The 14,331-nt window shown below is 37.0% G+C and overlaps 2 long non-coding RNA genes across 2 annotated transcripts in view; both read left to right on the top strand.

The window, feature by feature from the left end:
- Positions 1 to 14,331, top strand: part of LOC309653758 — a 177,651-nt gene that overhangs the window by 8,433 nt on the left and 154,887 nt on the right. The window lies entirely within an intron of this gene.
- LOC309653755 lies at positions 1,542 to 4,539 on the top strand. The gene is made up of 2 exons (XR_014259437.1): positions 1,542 to 1,899; positions 4,389 to 4,539. It is a non-coding gene; the product is annotated as an uncharacterized lncRNA (long non-coding RNA).

Genomic DNA, 14,331 nt, shown 5'->3' with positions numbered 1-14,331 from the left:
TCTTCCTATTGACTTCTTGAAAAATGCCTATAATCATATAAGAGTAAGTAAGTCAAAAGGGTATGACAAATATCCTATGGTATCATTTATACATGTTATCCTAAGATTGCTACCAATGAAAATATTTCCACAGAAAAAGACACTCACAGACTTATCAAATAAACTAATGGTTAGCCAAAATGAAACGTGGGAGGATTGGTAAATTAAGACTATGGGGTTAACATACATATACGATATATGTTAAATGTATATAAACATATAACATATAAACTATATAAATTATATAATCACCAATACCTTTAAAATATACATTCTGTAATCACATACATGGTAACTGGATCCGAAGATGAACAGACATTAGTAGGAATCATTGAGCAGATTCTGTACAGCCAGACAATCAAAACACTCTAATCAAATTTACTCTGATAAGAAATAGAAATTAAATTAAAAAACAAACATAAGTAAGGAGACATAAACTTCTGGGGGCTTGTCCCAGGACATTCCACTCTAATTTACAACAACGGAACACTACCTCGAGGAAGACTCTGTTGCCCTAGTAACAAGAGTTGAGAACGTAATAATGCTGCCGCCTTGTGGCTGTTTCCCACAACAGCAGTTTTAAACCCAGTGCTAATGGTTGCTTAATAGTCACAAGGACTGCAGAGTTCTAAATGACACCTGCCCTCAAAAATGCACTTGGGTAGGGAATAGGAAAGAAAATTCAACACATGAGAAATTTTTCAAGAAATCAATATGAAGACGGAAGTTGTACTCACACTTTAACAAAAAAAGGAAAAGAAGAAAAAGGATATGCCTAAAGCTCAGTATAAAGAATTATTAGGCAAATGCGTATCCAAACTCCAAAAAGGTTTCAGCTCACACCAGTCAAATAGCCATCAGCAAAATGTCTACAAACTATAAATGCTGAATGGGTTTTAGCCAACTCATAACTCCTAGCTCCTAGTGGGATGTAAAGTGGCAACAGCACTAACAAAAACTGAATGGAGCTGCTTTACAAGGTAAAAATTGAGCTACCATATGATGTGGCAGGGCACCTTTTCAGCCTATAACCTAAGAACACCAGAATCAGAAAGACAGAGGCAGGCAAATGTGCACTGCAACTATACTGAAATAGCCAAGACATGGAAGCAAAAAAAAGTTCCATAAACAGAAGAATGGACAAAGAAGAAGAGGTATATGGACAGAATGGAATAGTAGCCTCAGGAAAAAACTGAACAATGCCGTTTTCAGGACTACAGTTGAGCCTAGAAATAATCGTATAAGGGTAAGTAAGTCAAAAGGGTATGACAAATATCCAATGATATCATTTATACATGTTATCCTTAGATTGCTACCAATGAACATATTTCCACAGAAAAAGACACTCATAGACTTATCAAATAAACTAATGGTTAGCCAAAAAGAAAGTTGGGAGGATGGGTAAATTAGGACTATGGGGTTAACATACATATACCAATGTATGTTAAATGTATATAAACATATAACAGATAAAGTTTATGAATTATATAATCACGAATACCTTTAAAGTATACATTCAGTAATCATATACATGGTAACAGGATCCGAAGATGAACAGACATATGTATGAATCATTGAGCAGATTCTGTACAGCCAGACAATCAAAACACTCTAATCAAATTTACTCCATTAACAAATAGAAATTAAATTTAAAAAACAAACATAAGGAAGGAGACATAACCTTCTGGGGGCTTGTCTCAGCACATTCCACTCTAATTTACAACCACGGAACACTACATCCAGGAAGACTCTGTTGCCCTAATAACAAGAGTTGAGAACGTAATACTGTTGCCGCCTTGTGTCTGTTTCCCACAACAGCAGCTTTAAACCCAGTGCTAATGGTTGCTTAATAGTCACAAGGTGTGCAGGGCTCTAAATCACACCTGCCCTCAAAAAATGCCCTGGGTTAGGGTAAACACAGCAAAATTCAACACATGAGAAATTTTTCAAGAAGTCAATATGAAGAGGGAATTTGTATTCACACTTTAACAAAAAAAGGAAAAGAAGAAAAAGGATATGCCTAAAGCTCAGTATAAGGAATTATTAGCCACGTGCATATCCAACCACCAAAAATGTTTCAGCTCACACCAGTCAAATGGCCAGCAGCAAAAAGTCTACAAACTATAAATGCTGAATGGGTTTTAGACAACTCATACCTCCTAGCTGCTGGTGGGATGTAAAGTGGTAATAGCACTAACAAAAATTGAATGGAGCTGCTTTCCAAGGTCAAAAGTGAGCTACCATATGATGCGGCAGGGCACCTTTTGAGCCTATAAACTAAGACCACCAGAATCGGAAAGACAGAGGCAGGCAAATGTGCCCTGCAGCAATACTGAAATAGCCAAGATATGGAAGCAAAAAAAAGATCCATACACAGATGAATGGACAAAGAAGAAGTGGTATACGTACAAAATAGAATAGTAGCCTCGGAAGAAAAATGAACTATGCCGTTTTCAGGACCACAGTTGAGCCTAGAAATAATCATATAAGGGTAAGTAAGTGAAAAGGGTATGACAAATATCCTATGATATCATTTATACATGTTATCCTAAGATTGCTACCAATGAACATATTTCCACAGAAAAAGACACTCACAGACTTATCAAATAAACTAATGGTTAGCCAAAAGGAAAGGTGGGAGGATGGGTAAATTAGGACTATGGGGTTAACATACCTATACTAATGTATGTTAAATGTATATAAGCATATAACAGATAAAGTTTATGAATTATATAATCAACAATACGTTTAAAATATACATTTTGTGATCACATACATGGTAACAGGATCCAAAGATGAACAAACGTATGTATGATTCATTGAGCAGAATCGGTACAGCCAGACAATCAAAACACTCTAATCAAATTTACTCCGATAAGAAATACAAATTAAATTTAAAAAACAAACAAAAGTAAGGAGACATAAACTTCTGGGGGCTTGTCCCAGCACATTCCCCTCTAATTTACAACCTCAGAACCCTACCTCCAGAAAGACTCTGTTGCCCAAGTAACAAGAGTTGAGAACGTAATAATGCTGCCGCCTTGTGGCTGTTTCCCACAACAGCAGCTATAACCCAGTGCCAATGGTTGCTTATATAGTCACAAGGACTGCAGGGCTCTAAATGACACCTGCCCTCAAAAAATGGCCTGAGGTAGGGAATAGGTAAGAAAATTCAACACATGAGAAATTTTTCTAGAAGTCAATAAGAGGAGGGAAGTTGTAGTCACTCTATAACAAAAAAAGGAAACGAAGGAAAAGGATATGTCTAAAGCTCAGTATAAGGAATTATTAGCCACATGTGTATCCAATCTCCAAAAAGGTTTCAGCTCACACCAGTCAAATGGCCATCAGCAAAAAGTCTACAAACTAAAAATGCTGAATGGGTTTTAGACAACTCATGCCTCCTAGCTGCTGGTGGGATGTAAAGTGGTAACAGCACTAATGAAAAGTGAATGGAGCTGCTTGAAAAGGTAAAAATTCAGCTATCATATGATACGGCAGGGCACCTTTTGGGCCTATAACCTAAGACCACCAGAATCGGAAAGACAGAGGCAAGCAAATGTGCATTGCAAATATACTGAAATAGCCAAGACATGGAAGCAAAAAAAAGGTCCATAAACATATGAATGGACAAAGACGAAGTGGTATACGTACCAAATGTAACAGTAGCCTCGCGAAAAAAATGAACAATCACGTTTTCAGGACTACAGTTGAGCCTAGAAATAATCATATAACGTTAAGTAAGTCAAAAGGGTATGACAAATATCCTATGATATCATTTATACATGTGATCCTAAGATTGCTACCAATGAACATATTTCCACAAAAAAAAACACTCACAGAGTTATCAAATAAACTAATGGTTAGCCAAAATGAAAGGTGGGAGGATGGGTAAATTAGGACTATGGGGTTAACATACATATACTAATGTATGTTAAATGTATATAAACATATAACAGATAAACTCTATGAATTATATAATCACCAATACCTTTAAAATATACATTCTGTAATCATATACATGGTAACAGGATCCGATGATGAACAGACATATGTTTCAATCATTGAGCAGATTCTGTACAGCCAGACAATCAAAACACTCTAATCAAATTTACTACGATAAGAAATAGAAATTAAATTAAAAAACAAACATAAGTAAGGAGACATAAACTTCTGGGGGCTTGTCCCAGCACATTCCACTCTAATTCACAACCTCGGAACACTACCTCGAGGAAGACTCTGTTGCCCTAGTAACAAGAGTTGAGAAAGTAATAATGCTGCCGCCTTGTGGCTGTTTCCCACAACAGCAGTTTTAAACCCAGTGCTTATGGTTGCTTAATAGTCACAAGGACTGCAGGGCACTAAATGACACCTGCCCTCAAAAATGCACTGGAGCAGGGAATAGGAAAGAAAATTCAACACATGAGAAATTTTTCAAGAAGTCAATATGAAGAGGGAAGTTGTACTCACACTTTAACAAAAAAAGGAAAAGAAGAATAAGGATATGCCTAAAGCTCAGTATAAGGAATTATTAGACAAATGCGTATGCAACCTCCAAAAAGGTTTCAGCTCACACCAGTCAAATGGCCATCAGCAAAATGTCTACAAACTATAAATGCTGAATGGGTTTTAGCCAACTCATAACTCCTAGCTACTGGTGGGATGTAAAGTGGCAACAGCACTAACAAAAACTGAATGGAGCTGCTCTACAAGGTAAAAATTGAGTTACCATATGATGTGGCAGGGCACCTTTTGAGCCTATAAACTAAGAACACCAGAATCGGAAAGACAAAGGCAGGCAAATGTGCACTGCAGCAATATTGAAAGAGTCAAGACATGGAACCAAAAAAAAGGTCCATAAACAGATGAATGGACAAAGACGAAGTGGTATATGGACAGAATGGACTAGTAGCCTCAGGAAAAAACTGAACAATGCCGTTTTCAGGACTACAGTTGAGCCTAGAAATAATCATATAACGTTAAGTAAGTGAAAAGGGTATGACAAATATCCTATGATATCATTTATACATGTTATCGTAGGATTGCTACCAATGAACATATTTCCACAGAAAAAGACACTCACAGACTTATCAAATAAACTAATGGTTAGCCAAAAGGAAAGGTGGGAGGATGGGTAAATTAGGACTATGGGGTTAACATACATATACTAATGTATGTTAAATGTATATAAACATATAACAGATAAACTCTATGAATTATATAATCACCAATACCTTTAAAATATACATTCTGTAATCATATATATGGTAACAGGATCCGATGATGAACAGACATATGTTTCAATCATTGAGCAGATTCTGTACAGCCAGACAATCAAAACACTCTAATCAAATTTACTCCGATAAGAAATAGAAATTAAATTTAAAAAACAAACATAAGCAAGGAGACATAAACTTCTGGGGGCTTCTCCCAGCACATTCCACTCTAATTTCCAACCTTGGAACACTACCTCCAGGAAGACTCTTTTGCCCCATTAACAAGAGTTGAGGACGTAATAATGCTGCCGCCATGTGGCTGTTTCCCACAACAGCAGCTTTAAACTCAGTGCCAATGGTTGCTTCTACAGTCACAAGGACTGCAGGGCTGTAAATGACACAGGCCCACAAAACATGCCCTGGGGTAGGGAATAGACAAGAAAATTCAACACATGAGAAATTTTTCAAGAAGTCAATAAGAGGAGGGAAGTTGTACTCACTCTTTAAAAAAAAGGAAAACAAAAAAAAGGACATGCCTAAAGCTCAGTATAAGGAATTATTAGCCACATACATATTCAAATTCAAAAAGGTTTCAGCTCACAAGAGTCATGACCATCAGCAAAAAGTCTACAATCTATAAATGCTGAAGGGGTTTTAGAGAACTGTGTACCTTCTAGCTGCTGGTGGGATGTAAAGTGGCAACAGCACTAACGCAAACTGAATGGAGCTGCTTGAAAAGGTAAAAATTAAGCTACCATATGATGCGGCAGGGCACCTTTTGGGCCTATAACCTAAGACCACCAGAATCGGAAAGACAGAGGCAGGCAAATGTGCACTGCAGCAACATTGAAATAGCCAAGACATGGAAGGAAAAAAAAGGTCCATAAACAGATGTATGGACCAAGACGAAGTGGTATATGGACAGAATGGAATAGTAGCCTCGTGAAAAAAATGAACAATGCCGTTTTCAGGACTACAGTTGAACCTAGAAATAATCATATAACGTTAAGTAAGTGAAAAGGGTATGACAAATATCCTATGATATCATTTATATATGTTATCGTAAAATTGCTACCAATGAACATATTTCCACAGAAAAAGACAGTCACAGACTTATCAAATAAACTAATGGTTAGCCAAAATGAAAGGTGGGAGGATGGGTAAATTAGGACTATGGGGTTAACATACACATACTAATGTATGTTAAATGTATATAAACATATAACATATAAAGTATATGAATTATATAATCACGAATACCTTTAAAATATATATTCTGTAATCACATAAATGGTAACAGGATCCGAAGACGAACAAACATAAATATGAATTCAATGAGCAGATTCTGTACAGCCAGAAAATCAAAACACTCTAGTCAGATTTACTCCGATAAGAAATAGAAATTAAATTTAAAAAACAAACATAAGTAAGGAGAGATAAACTTCTGGGGGCTTGTCCCAGCACATTCCACTCTAATTTAAAACCTTGGAACACTACCTCCAGGAAGAGACTTTTGCCCCATTAACAAGAGATGAGGACGTAATAATGCTGCCGCCATGTGGCTGTTTCCCACAAAAGCAGCTTTAAACCCAGTGCCAATGGTTGCTTACATAGTCACAAGGACTGCAGGGCTGTAAATGACACAGGCCCTCAAGAAATGCCCTGGGGTAGGGAATAGGCAAGAAAATTCAAAACATGAGAAATTTTTCAAGAAGTCAATAAGAGGAGGGAAGTTGTACTCACTCATTAAAAAAAGGAAAACAAAAAAAGGACATGCCTAAAGCTCAATATAAGGAATTATTAGCCACATGCAAATTCAAATTCAAAAAGGTTTCAGATCACACCAGTCATAACCATCAGCAAAATGTCTACAAACTATAAATGCTGAAGGGGTTTTAGAGAACTGTGTACCTTCAAGCTGCTGCTGCGATGTAACGTGGTAACAACACTAATGCTAACTGAATGGAGATGCTTGAAAAGGTAAAAATTGAGCTGCCATATGATGCGGTATGGCACCTTTTGGGCCTATAACCTAAGACCACCAGAATGTGAAAAACACAGGCAGGCAAATGTGCACCGCAGCAATATTGAAATAGCCAAGACATGGAAGCAGGAAAAAGGTCCATAAACAGATGAATGGACAAAGACGAAGTGGTATACGTACCAAATGTAATAGTAGCCTCGCGAAAAAAATGAACAATGCCATTTTCAGGACTACAGTTGAGCCTAGAAATAATCATATAAGGTTAAGTAAGTGAAAAGGGTATGACAAACATCCTATGATATCATTTATACATGTTATCCTAAGATTGCTACCAATGAACATATTTCCACAGAAAAACACACTCACAGACTTACCAAAGAAACTAATGGTTAGCCAAAATGAAAGGTGGGAGGATGGGTAAATTAGGACTATGGGGTTAACATACATATACTAATGTATGTTAAGTGTATATAAACATATAACAGATAAACTATATGAATTATATAATCACCAATACATTGAAAATATATATTTTGTGATCACATACATGGTATCAGGATCCGAACATGAACAGACATACGTATGAATCATTGAGCAGATTCTGTACAGCCAGACAATCAAAACACTCTAATCAAATTTACTCCGACAAGAAATATAAATTAAGTTTAAAAAACAAACATAAGTAAGGAGACATAAACTTCTGGGGCTTGTCCCAGCACATTCCACTCTAATTTACAACCTTGGAAAACTGCCTCCAGGAAGACTCAGTTGCCCTAGTAACAAGAGTTGAGAACGTAATAATGCTGCCGCCTTGTCGCTGTTTCCCACAACAGCAGCTTTAAACCCAGAGCCAATGGTTGCTTATATAGTCACAAGGACTGCAGGGCTCTAAATGACACAGGCCCTCAAAACATGCTCTGTCGTAGGCAAAAGGCAAGAAAATTCAACATATGAGAAATTTTTCAAGAAGTCAATAAGAGGAGGGAAGTTGTACTCACTCTTTAAAAAAAAGGAAAAGAAAAAAAAGGACATGCCTAAAGCTCAGTATAAGGAATTATAAGCCACAAGCAAATTCAAATTCAAAAAGGTATCAGTTCACACCAGTCATAACCATCAGCAAAAAGTCTACAAACGATAAATGCTGAGGGGGTTTTAGAGAACTGTGTACCTTCTGGCTGCTGGTGGGATGTAAAGTGGCAACAGCACTAATGCAAACTGAATGGAGCTGCTTGAAAAGGTGAAAATTGAGCTACCATATGATGCGGCAGGGCACCTTTTGGGCCTATAACCTAAGACCACCAGAATAGGAAAGACAGAGGCAGGCAAATGTGCACTGCAGCAATATTGAAAGAGACAAGACATGGAAGCAAAAAAGAGATCCATAAACAGATGACGGGAAAAAGAAGAAGTTGTATATGGACAGAATGGAATAGTAGCCTCGGGAAAAAAATGAACAATGCCATTTTCAGGACTACAGTTGAGCCTAGAAATAATCATATAACGATAAGTAAGTCAAAAGGGTATGACAAATGTCCTATGATATCATTTATACATGTTATCCTAAGATTGCTACCAATGAACATATTTCCACAGAAAAAGACACTTACAGACTTATCAAATAAACTAATGGTTAGCCAAAATGAAAGGTGGGGGGATGGGTAAATTAGGACTATGGGGTTAACATAAATATACTAATGTAAGTTAAATGTACATAAATATATAACATATAAATGATATGAATTATATAATCACCAATCCTTTCAAAATATACATTCTGTAATCACATACATGGTAACATGATCGGAAGATGAACAGACATATGTATGAATCATTGAGCAGATTCTGTACAGCCAGACAATCAAAACACTCTAATCAAATTTACTCCGATAAGAAGTAGAAAATAAATTTAAAAAACAAACATAAGTAAGGAGATATAAACTTCTGGGGGCTTGTCCCAGCACATTCCACTCTAGTTTACAACCTCGGAACACTACCTCCAGGAAGACTCTGCTGCCCTAGTAACAAGTGTTGAGAACGTAATAATGCTGCTGCCTTGTGGCTATTTCCCACAACAGCAGCTTTAAACCCAGTGCCAATGGTTGCTTATAGACTCACAAGGACTGCAGGGCTGTAAATGACACAGGCCCTCAAAAAATGCCCTGGGGTAGGGAATAGGCAAGAAAATTCAACACATAAGAAATTTTTCAAGAAGTCAATAAGAGGAGGGAGGTTGTACTCACTCTTTAAAAAAAAAGGAAAAGAAAAGGAAAAGAAAAAAAGGGCATGCCTAAAGCTCAGTAAGGGAAATTATTAGCCATATGCAAATTCAAATTCAGTAAGTTTTCAGCTCACACCAGTCATGACCAGCAGCAAAAAGTCTACAAACTATAAAAGCTGAAGGGGTTTTAGAGAACTGTGTACCTTCTAGGTGCCGGTGGGATGTAAAGTGGTAAGAGCACTAACGAAAACTGAATGGAGCTGCTTGAAAAGGTAAAAATTGAGTTCACATATGATGCGGCATGGCACCTTTTGGGCCTATAACCTAAGACCACCAGAATCGGAAAGACAGAGGCAGGAAATGTGCACTGCAGCAATATTGAAATAGCCAAGACATGGAAGCAGAAAAAAGGTCCATAAACAGATGAATGGACAATGACGAAGTGGTATACGTACCAAATGTAATAGTAGCCTCGGGAAAAAAATGAACAATGCCGTTTTCAGGACTACAGTTGAGCCTAGAAATAATCATATAAGGTTAAGTAAGTCAAAAGGGTATGACAAATATCCTATGAGATCATTTATACATGTTATCCTAAGATTGCTACCAATGAACATATTTCCACAGAAAAAGACACTGACAGACTTATCAAATAAACTAATGGTTAGCCAAAATGAAAGGTGGGAGGATGGGTAAATTAGGACTATGGGGTTAACATACATATACTAATGTATGTTAAATGTATATAAACATATAAGAGATAAAGTTTATGAATTATATAATCACCAATACGTTTAAAATATACATTTTGTGATCACATATATGGTAACAGGATCCGAAGATGAACAAACGTATGTATGAATCATTGAGCAGAGTCTGTACAGCCAGACAATCAACACAATCTAATCAAATTTACTCCGATAAGAAATAGAATTAAATTTAAAAAACAAACATAGGTAAGGAGACATAAACTTCTGGGGGCTTGTCCCAGCACATTCCACTCTAATTTACAACCTCGGAACCTTACCTCCAGAAAGACTATGTTGCCCAAGTAACAAGAGTTGAGAACGTAATAATGCTGCCGCCTTGTGGCTGTTTCCAACAACAGCAGCTTTAAACCCAGTGCCAATGGTTGCTTATATAGTCACAAGGACTGCAGGGCTCTAAATGACACCTGCCCTCAAAAAATGCCCTGGCGTAGGGAATAGGCAAGAAAATTCAACATATGAGAGATTTTTCAAGAAGTCAATAAGAAGAGGTGAGATGTAGTCACTCTTTAAGAAAAAAAGGAAACGAAGAAAAAGGATATGTCTAAAGCTCAGTATAAGGAATTATTAGCCATATGCGTATCTAACCTCCAAAAAGGTTGCAGCTCACACCAGTCAAATGGCCATCAGCAAAAAGTCTACAAACTCTAAATGCTGAATGGGTTTTAGACAACTCATACCTCCTAGCTGCTGGTGGGATGTAAAGTGGTAATAGCACTAAGAAAAACTGAATGGAGCTGCTTTATAAGGTAAAAATTAAGATACCATATGATGCGGCAGGGCACCTTTAGAGCCTATAAACTAAGACCACCAGAATCGGAAAGACAGAGGCAGGCAAATGTGCACTGCAACAATATTGAAATAGCCAAGACATGGAAGCAAAAAAAAGGTCCATACACAGATGAATGGACAAAGAAGAAGTGGTATACGTACAAAATAGAATAGTAGCCTCAGAACAAAAATGAACAATGCCGTTTTCAGGACCACAGTTGAGCCTAGAAATAATCATACAAGGGTAAGTAAGTCAAAAAGGTATGACAAATATCCTATGATATCATTTATACATGTTATCCTAAGATTGCTACCAATGAACATATTTCCACAGAAAAAGACACTCACAGACTTATCAAATAAACTAATGGTTAGTCAAAAGGAAAGGTGGGAGGATGGGTAAATTAGGACTATGGGGTTAACATACATATACTAATGTATGTTAAATGTATATAAACATATAACAAACTATATGAATTATATAATCACCAATACCTTTAAAATATACATTCTGTAATCACATACATGGTAACAGGGTCCAAACGTGAACAGACATAAGTATGAATCATTGAGCAGATTCTGTACAGCCAGACAATCAACACACTCTAATCAAATTTACTCCGATAAGAAATAGAAACTAAATTTAAAAAACAAACATAAGTAAGGAGACATAAACTTCTGGGAGCTTGTCCCAGCACATTCCACTCTAATTTACAACCTCGGAACCCTGCCTACAGGAAGACTCTGTTGCCCTAGTAACAAGGGTTGCGAACGTAATAATGCTGCCGCCTTGAGGCTGCTTCCCACAAGAGCAGCTTTAAACCCAGTGCCAATGGTTGCTTCTACAGTCACAAGGACTGCTGGGCTGTAAATGACACAGGCCCACAAAACATGCCCTGGGGTAGGGAATAGGCAAGAAAATTCAACACATGAGAAATTTTTCAAGAAGTCAATAAGAGGAGGGAAGTTGTACTCACTCTTTAAAAAAAAGGAAAACAAAAAAAAGGACATGCCTAAAGCTCAGTATAAGGAATTATTAGCCACATACATATTCAAATTCAAAAAGGTTTCAGCTTACAAGAGTCATGACCATCAGCAAAAAGTCTACAATCTATAAATGCTGAAGGGGTTTTAGAGAACTGTGTACCTTCTAGCTGCTGGTGGGATGTAAAGTGGCAACAGCACTAACGCAAACTGAATGGAGCTGCTTGAAATGGTAAAAAGTAAGCTACCATATGATGCGGCAGGGCACCTTTTGGGCCTATAACCTAAGACCACCAGAATCGGAAAGACAGAGGCAGGCAAATGTGCACTGCAGCAACATTGAAATAGCCAAGACATGGAAGGAAAAAAAAGGTTCATAAACAGATGTATGGACAAAGACGAAGTGGTATATGGACAGAATGGAATAGTAGCCTCGTGAAAAAAATGAACAATCCCGTTTTCAGGACTACAGTTGAACCTAGAAATAATCATATAACGTTAAGTAAGTGAAAAGGGTATGACAAATATCCTATGATATCATTTATATATGTTATCGTAAAATTGCTACCAATGATCATATTTCCACAGAAAAAGACACTCACAGACTTATCAAATAAACTAATGGTTAGCAAAAATGAAAGGTGGGAGGATGGGTAAATTAGGACAATGGGGTTAACATACACATACTAATGTATGTTAAATGTATATAAACATATAACATATAAAGTATATGAATTATATAATCACGAATACCTTTAAAATATATATTCTGTAATCACATACATAGTAACAGGATCCGAAGATGAACAAACATAAATATGAATCAATGAGCAGATTCTGTACAGCCAGAAAATCAAAACACTCTAGTCAGATTTACTCCGATAAGAAACAGAAATTATATTTAAAAAACAAACATAAGTAAGGAGAGATAAACTTCTGGGGGCTTGTCCCAGCACATTCCACTCTAATTTACAACCTTGGAACACTACCTCCAGGAAGAGTCTTTTGCCCCATTAACAAGAGATGAGGACGTAATAATGCTGCCGCCATGTGGCTGTTTCCCACAAAAGCAGCTTTAAACCCAGTGCCAATGGTTGCTTACATAGTCACAAGGACTGCAGGACTGTAAATGACACAGGCCCTCAAGAAATGCCCTGGGGTAGGGAATAGGCAAGAAAATTCAACACATGAGAAATTTTTCAAGAAGTCAATAAGAGGAGGGAAGTTGTACTCACTCTTTACAAAAAAGGAAAAAAAAAAGGACATGCCTAAAGCTCAGTATAAGGAATTATTAGCCACATGCAAATTCAAATTCAAAAAGGTTTCAGCTCACACCAGTCATAACCATCAGCAAAATGTCTACAAACTATAAATGCTGAAGGGGTTTTAGAGAACTGTGTACCTTCAAGCTGCTGCTGGGATGTAACGTGGTAACAACACTAATGCAAACTGAATGGAGATGCTTGAAAAGGTAAAAATTGAGCTGCCATATGATGCGGTATGGCACCTTTTGGGCCTATAACCTAAGACCACCAGAATGTGAAAAACACAGGCAGGCAAATGTGCACTGCAGCAATATTGAAATAGCCAAGACATGGAAGCAGGAAAAAGGTCCATAAACAGATGAATGGGCAAAGACGAAGTGGTATACGTACCAAATGTAATAGTAGCCTCGCGAAAAAAATGAACAATGCCGTTTTCAGGACTACAGTTGAGCCTAGAAATAATCATATAAGGTTAAGTAAGTGAAAAGGGTATGACAAACATCCTATGATATCATTTATACATGTTATCCTAAGATTGCTATCAATGAACATATTTCTACAAAAGAAGACACCCACAGACTTATCAAATAAACTAATGGTTAGCCAAAATGAAAGGTGGGAGGATGGGTAAATTAGGACTATGGGGTTAACATACATATACTAATGTATGTTAAATGTATATAAACATATAACAGATAAACTATAAGAATTATATAATCACCAATACGTTTAAAATATACATTCTGTATTCACATACATGGTAACAGGAACCGAAGATGAACAGACATATGTATGAATATTTGAGCAGATTATGTACAGCCAGACAATCAAAACACTCTAATCAAATTTACTCCGATAAGAAATAGAAATTACATTTAAAAAACAAACATAAGTAAGGAGACATAAATTTCTGGGGGCTTCTCCCAGCACATTCCACTCTAATTTACATCCTTGGAACACTACCTCTAGGAAGACTCTGTTGCCCTAGTAACAAGGGTTGAGAACGTAATAATGCTGCCGCCTTGAGGCTGTTTCCCACAACAGCAGCTTTAAACCCAGTGCCAATGGTTGCTTCTACAGTCACAAG

Source organism: Balaenoptera physalus (genome assembly GCF_965194825.1).
Source record: "Balaenoptera physalus genome assembly, contig: HAP1_SCAFFOLD_1117, whole genome shotgun sequence".
Classification (NCBI taxonomy): domain Eukaryota; kingdom Metazoa; phylum Chordata; class Mammalia; order Artiodactyla; family Balaenopteridae; genus Balaenoptera; species Balaenoptera physalus.
The sequence above is the reverse complement of the archived record's forward strand: the minus strand, read 5'-3'. Positions and strand labels throughout refer to the sequence as shown.